Source organism: Rutidosis leptorrhynchoides, chromosome 9 (assembly GCF_046630445.1).
Source record: "Rutidosis leptorrhynchoides isolate AG116_Rl617_1_P2 chromosome 9, CSIRO_AGI_Rlap_v1, whole genome shotgun sequence".
NCBI classification, from domain to species: Eukaryota; Viridiplantae; Streptophyta; class Magnoliopsida; order Asterales; family Asteraceae; genus Rutidosis; species Rutidosis leptorrhynchoides.
This window is the reverse complement of record NC_092341.1, coordinates 47,899,665-47,907,267: the sequence shown is the minus strand read 5'-3', so window position 1 is coordinate 47,907,267 and position 7,603 is coordinate 47,899,665. Positions and strand designations below refer to the sequence as shown.

General features: G+C 28.8%; 1 non-coding gene across 1 annotated transcript; it reads left to right on the top strand.

Annotated features, from left to right (window-relative positions):
- Positions 1–1,660: 1,660 nt before the first annotated feature.
- Positions 1,661–1,767, top strand: LOC139869859 (small nucleolar RNA R71). The gene has a single exon (XR_011766432.1). It is a non-coding gene; the product is annotated as a small nucleolar RNA R71 (small nucleolar RNA).
- The last annotated feature ends 5,836 nt before the right edge of the window (positions 1,768–7,603 follow it).

The window sequence follows — 7,603 nt, the reverse complement described above, 5'->3', positions numbered from 1 at the left end:
AACGTTACTCACGGAAACTATTATTTTAAATACGAAAGATTATGTTTTAAAAAAAAAGACGGTGTTAAAATTAAATTTAACGGAAAAACACGGGATGTTACATCTATTATTGCTTTAGGCGTGTTTAAGAATGGTCTTCCTAATATAAGAGGAACTCGAGAATCTTCTTCCATGTCCAAAATAACAAAATCTACTGGAAATACTAAAGTACCAACTTTAACTAGCATGTTCTCCATTATCCCTCTAGGATATTTTACTGATCAATCGGCTAGTTGTATGCTTATTCGTGTTGGTTTCAATTCTTCGAGGTCTAGTTTAGTGTATAGTGAATACAGCATTAAATTTATACTAGCACCTAAATCTGCCAATACTTCTATTGAACTAAGACTACCCAGAAAATATGGAATTGTGAAACTTCCTGGATCAGAGAGTTTTTCTGGTATCTTATTCAACAACACTGCAGAACAATTAGCATTCATAGTAACAGCCGAGAGTTCTTCCATTTTCTTTCTATTTGTGATTAGATCTTTCAGGAATTTAGCATATCTTGGCATTCCTGAAATTACATCAATGAAAGGAAGATTTACATTTATCTGTTTAAACATATCCAAGAATTTGGATTACTCGGCTTCAAATCTTTCTTTTCTCATTTTACTCGGGTAAGGAAGTGGTGGTTGATATGGTTTAACATAAGGCTTAGCCTTAACTGTGTTATCTTCATTAACCTTTTCAACTACCGGTTCTGATTCCTTCTCTTGTTCAGGTTGTGGTTCTTGTGGAGTAGGAATAGAGTCATCAGAAATTACAGGCATTTCAGGTGGTTTAAGTGTAATACCACTTCTCGTGGTAATGACTTTAGCTATTTCATTCCAGGGGTTAGCATTTGTATCGCTAGGTAGACTTCCTGGTTTTCTTTCACCTATCAACCTTGCTAGGTTACTCACTTATTGTTCCAAATTTTGAATTGAAGCTTGTTGATTTCTAAATGCTTGGGCATTTTGTTCATTGGTTTGTTTCTGAAATGTGAAAAACTGCGTTTGAGATTCAACTAGCTTCGACATCATATCTTCTAAATTTGGCTTTTTATCATCGGTTTGTGGTGGTTTAATTGGAAAAATAGGTCTTTGCTGATTGTAAGTATTATTAGATACTTGTTGATTGCTAGGACCTTGTTGGTTGTTGTATGGAACATTTCGGTTATAATTCTGATTTTAATTGTAGATTGGTCTTGGCAGTTGATAATTATTTTGATAATTATTTCCAGACCTTTGGTTCATGTATGAAACATTCTCTCTTTGTTCCAATGTTTGTTCAATACTGAGACAATCTTTTGTCAAATGTGGTCCTCCACACTGCTCACAACTAATTTCGTATAGAGTGAATATCCTTAGTCATCTTTTCCATTCGTCTTTCGACAACATCTATCTTTGCGAAAATGGAATCAAAGTCATGGCTAGAATCGGCTCTAGCCGCTTTAGATGATCTAACGATGTATTTTTCTTGATGCCACTCATGTGAGTGGGAAGCAGTGTTATCAATAATTTTGTAAGCTTCAGTTGCGGTTTTCTACATAATGGAACCACCAGCTGCTATATCTATGTCTTTGCGTGTAGTAATGTCACATCCTTGGTAGAATATTTGTACTATTTGATAAGTGTCTAAACCATGTTGCGGACATCCTCTCAATAACTTTTCAAATCTTGTCCATGCCTCATATAGAGTTTCATTTGGCTTTTGTGTGAACGTAACAATTTCTCCTTGAAGTCTTACGGCTTTAGATGCCGAAAAGAATTGTTTAAGAAATTTTTCAACTAAGACATCCCATGTATCAATCGCCCCTTCAGGTAACGATTCTAACCAATCTTTGGCTTCTCCCTTTAAAGTCCGGGGAAATAACATGAGATAGATCTGTTCATCCTCAACTTCTCAGATTTTGAATAAAATACAAATCCTATTAAAGGTACGAAGATGTTCATTTAGATCTTCCTTCGGCGCACCACTAAATTGGCATTGATTAGTTACCATGTGTAGGATTTGTCCTTTGATTTCATAATATGGTGCATTAATGTCTGGTTGAGTAATTGCATGACCTTGGCCAGTGCGTTTAGCTCTCATTCTGTCTTTCATACTTAGAGGTTCCCGATTTTCCATGATTGAATTTGTTGAATCTGAATCACTAGAGGATTCTGATTTAATGGTTTCTTCCTCGACAATCTCCGGATGAGTGATTTGTGGTTCAGGAGGAATGATTAGTGGTTCAGGATCTCTGAATTGTCCCTGAATATCCTCCGGATTCTCAATTGTGAGGTCGGGTTCAAAAAATGGATTATCGGAAATTTGAATTGGAGTACTTGGTTGACTAGATGACGATTCTAAAGAAAAATCAACGGCGACAATATTGGCTAAATGTCTTAATCCAGTTACAGGTGGTGAACGTATGAAAGGTGGTGAACGTTTTGCTCGGTGCATTCACTGAATATCCTATTAGTTATAAAAGATAAAAATTATATAAGTTATCAAATTAATAGACTTTTCTGATTTTACCCACGTTTCGAATAGCCAATAGATGCAGCAGGTAGCCAGTACCCTTTAAATCGGAAGGCCACAACTCGCCACTAACAAATCCAACTATTACTACGAACCAGAAAATTTTGGATGTCTATCAATTTAACCGCTTAAAATAATTTTTCGTCAAAGTTTAAAGAAGATAAAGAAAATTCTATGTCCTAAAAACTAGAGCATCGAGAAATAAGAAAGAAAAAGAGCGCGTCGAAAAACGTCGAAAAATAAAAGGTCGAAAAACAAATGTCGAAAAACAAACAGTCGAAAAATAAAAATAAGAAAAAAAGCGTCGAAACTTAGAATTCTAAAAACTAAAAATTAAAACTTACGTCTAAAGGTATTAAAGCTTAAAAGGAATTCTATATCCAAAACGCCAATAACTTAAAAAGGCACTAAAACTTAAAACAGCGTCGCAAAATTCTAATGCACCTAAATCTTAGTCTAAAGAAAAAGCACTTAAGAGATTTTACGGCAAAGCCTAAAAATCTAGAAATAAAAATAAACTACGACAAAATACTAGACTAAAACTAATTACGAACGAAAAATTATAAAATTACGCTTTAACTAATAAAAAGATACAAAATATAAAATAAGCTTAAAGTTATAAAAATACAATTTTATAAAAATATTATTTTTATATTATTTATTTTATAAAAGTATCAATTTATAATTAATAAAACTAATTTACACTAAATATTACAAATTAAATACAACTAAAACTAAATATTATTAAATTAAAAATCCTAATTATAATTAATTAGTAATAATAATTATTAATACTTAACCCTAATCGTACAGACTAGGATACCAGACCAGTCAAATCACCTCATGCGATCGCATGAGGTGTTAGTTGTTTTTCCATGCGGTCGCATGGCAGTGGATACCAGGCCAAATGTTTGGGCTGCTACAGTGTTCGGCCCGTTTACAATTTACTTTTTTTCCTGTTTTTAACTTATAAAATATTTATATAAAATAAATAAAAACTTATACTTTAAAAACTAAAAAAATAGAAATACTTTATAATTTTATATATTTTAAACAAACTCTTAAAAATTTATATATTTTGTTTTTCTTTTTATATTTTTGTATTTTTAACAAAATATTTTTACAAAATGAGAAATATTATATTTTTACAAAAATATCCTAAAAACTAATATATTTTTTTATATATATAGAGTTTCGCTTCGGCGTTGTTGATTATCCCTGGCAGCGACGCCAAAAAATACTTGATGTGTGCAGCGGCGTATACAAAATAGTTATATTTTTTATTGCGAAATACTATTAAATACGATACAATTTTACACAAGTTATTTATTTATTTATAGAGTGGATATACCTAAACCTTGCTACAATACTTAAAGACAGTGTACCTAATCGTACAGTAGTGTAGTTTTTAGTAAGTTCGGTTCGTTCCACAGGGATACAATAAACAAGTTTAATGCTATAATTATTAAAACTATATTTGTATATATATATATATATATATATATATATATATATATATATATATAAGTAGTATTATTATTATTATTATAAAAGGGGGGTTTTTACCGTTTAATGACCGGTTTGTCGATTTTATGTCTTTAGTCACAATTAAAACCTAATGTAAAATATTAAATATACAAATAACTTAATTTAAAGTGTAAAGTAAATGACGATAAATAAAATTGCGATAATTAAAAGTGCGATAAATAAAATGACGATAAATAAATAAAATTGCGATAATTAAAAAGTACGATAATTAAAAGTGCGATAAGATATAAAATAAAGGAATTATGCTTATTTAAACTTCTGTAATCATGATGTTTAACATGTTGATTTTAGTTTATTACCATGAGTTAATTGTCCTTTGTCCTGGATTATTCTATATGTCCATACCGTTTTGTCCATAATAGTCCATCAGTCATAAATATAAAGTGCGAGAGTCTTCATCAAATTATCCTTATACCCGAAGTCAAATATTCCAACTAATTGGGGATTCGAACTGTAACAAGGTCTTAATACTTTGTTTAATGAATACACCAGGTTATCGACTGCGTGTAATCGAAGGTTTTACTACTTTGTTAATAATTACACCAATTACCCTTGAATGTAATCCACCCCTGTTTTAATGAGTCCATTAACTATTAATCCATCCCCGTGTCCGGTAAAATGAACGATAATTCGTATTTATAGATATCCCGCCCACCGTACCCGATTAAGCGTATGTGGTTATATATAGATACGTCAAATTGTAATCTTTATATTAAATTAACGAGGTATCGTTTAGTTAATATAAAGCCCATTAATAGCCCACAGTCTAATTTCCACAAGTGTCGTTCTTTTGTCCAAACCCCAATTATGGTCCAAAACCCAATTACCCCGTCTTTAATATTTAGCCTAACATCATGATTACTTCAATTTAAATAAGCATAATAATAACTTAGCTACGAGACATTAATTTTAAAAGGTTGAACATAACTTATAATGAGTAATAATAGCGTAGCGTTACACAGACAGAATTTCGACTTACAAACTTAAAACATTCGCCACTATAACCTTATTATTATTAATCTTAAATTAAAATTAAAATTATAAAATATATATATATATATATATATATATATATATATATATATATATATATATATAGATATATATCGTAGAGAGTGAGAGAGATTGAATATTGTGTAAATAAATCGACCAAAAACGTTGCAATTTATAGAATGTGGCCTGCTACAGGGCACCATGCGATCGCATGGTTTTAAAGCTTCCAGGCCATGCGATCACATGGCCAGCTGGATCAGACCACATCCTCTTGTTTTCTAGTTTGCCGAAGGTTTTTAATATATAATATAATATATATATATATAATTTTAAGAATTATTTATATATTATATTATATTCATGTGCATAGTTGACTTGTCATTTTAGCTCCGTTGCATCTCGCGTTGATAGTTGGTTCATGTCCCGGTTCCGGATTTTCGAACGTCCTTGCGTACTATTTAATATCTTGTACTTTGCGTTTTGCGGCTTGTACTCTTGTAACTTTTAGACGTTTCTCATCCATAAATTGAACCACTTTGATTGTTCTTTGTACTTTTTAGCTTTTTGGTCATTTGCGTCTTCAAATCGTCAAATCTGTCTTTTGTCTTCACCTTTTATTATTTAAACGAATATCACTTGTAAATAGAACAATTGCAACCAAAAGCTTGTCTTTCTTGAAGGATAATGCTATGAAATATATGTTCGTTTTTAGCATTATCAATTGCATTCATTTTTAAAAGACAAACTTTCTTTACAACGAAAGTTGACGGCATGCATACCATTTCATAATATATCCAACTATAATTGACTTAATTATAATCTTGATGAACTCAATGACTCGAATGTAACGTCTTTCGAAATATGCCATGAATGACTCCAAGTGATATCCTTAAAATGAGCTAATGCACAGCGGAAGATTTCTTTACCTGAGAATAAACATGCTTTAAAGTGTCAACCAAAAGGTTGGTGAGTTCATTAGTTTATCATAATCGATCATTTCCATAATTTTAATAGACCACAAGATTTTCATTTTTATATTATACATAACCTATGTAATAAAATACTACACATAACCTGCGAATTAAAATTCATTCATATGGTGAACACCTGGTTACCGACATTAACAAATGTATCTAGAATATCCCCAAATATACAGGTACACTCATCTGTATATAAAATTGAAGTACTAAAGCATCCATAACCTGGATGGGGTTTGTTAGGCCCATAGATCTATCTTCAGGATTCGCGTTAATTAGGGGGTCTGTTCCTTAATTCTTAGGCTACCAAGCTAAAAGGGTGATATCCGGTATAATAATTCAACTATAGAATATAGTTTCAAGTACTTGTGTCTATTTCGTAAAACATTTATAAAAGCAGCGCATGTATTCTCAGTCCCAAAAATATATATTGCAAAAGCATTTAAAAAGGGAGCAAATGAAACTCACAATACGATATTTTGTAGTAAAAATATGCATACGACGGAACTGAACAATGCAGGGTTGGCCTTGGATTCACGAACCTATATCAGTATTATATATCAGATAATATCATAAACGTATAATGGTAATAAATCAAATATTAATTATATAATATTTATAAAAGTTTTATGTTAAATTCCAATATATACTTTATTTATCTATTACATCCTTAATTTACATGTTATATATATATATATATATATATATATATATATATATATATATATATATATATATATATATATATATATATATATATATATATATATATATATATATATATATATATATATATATATATATATATATATATATATATATATATATATATATATATATTTTATATACTATGATATTAAGTTATAATAATATTCAATTATTAATACTAAGATAGTGATTTTTATTAAAATATTTTGATAATTTATTTATAACTTATTATAATATATTTATGTTTATATTATTAATACTCTATTATATTTTAATGTTTATATTTGTTATATAATGTTTTAATCTATGTCTATATATATATAATTTTATAATAATGTCTAATTAATATTATATTAATGTTCTGTAATATATATTACAATTTATTTTTAATGAATATATTTAGTTAATAAATAATAACTATATACATGTTATTAATAATATTATATGCAAATTTAAATAATATTAACGTATTAAATATAATAACTTATACTGTATTTTGAAATCTTTATATGAAAATCTTAATAATAATAATAACTATCATAATAATACAAATTTTAGTGATAATTCTATTAGTAATGTTTATAATAATAATAATAATAATAATAATAATAATAATAATAATAATAATAATAATAATAATAATAATAATAATAATAATAATAATAATAATAATAATAATAATAATGTAATAATAATACCTAATAAAAACCTATACGCGTTTTATGTGTCTGCCCAAATCAGATCAAGAAAATAGAAATAAAAAGGAATGCAGAGAAAAACGTATCACGATTTTAGGGTTTTTCAATTCTTCAATAGATCAATCAATCAAA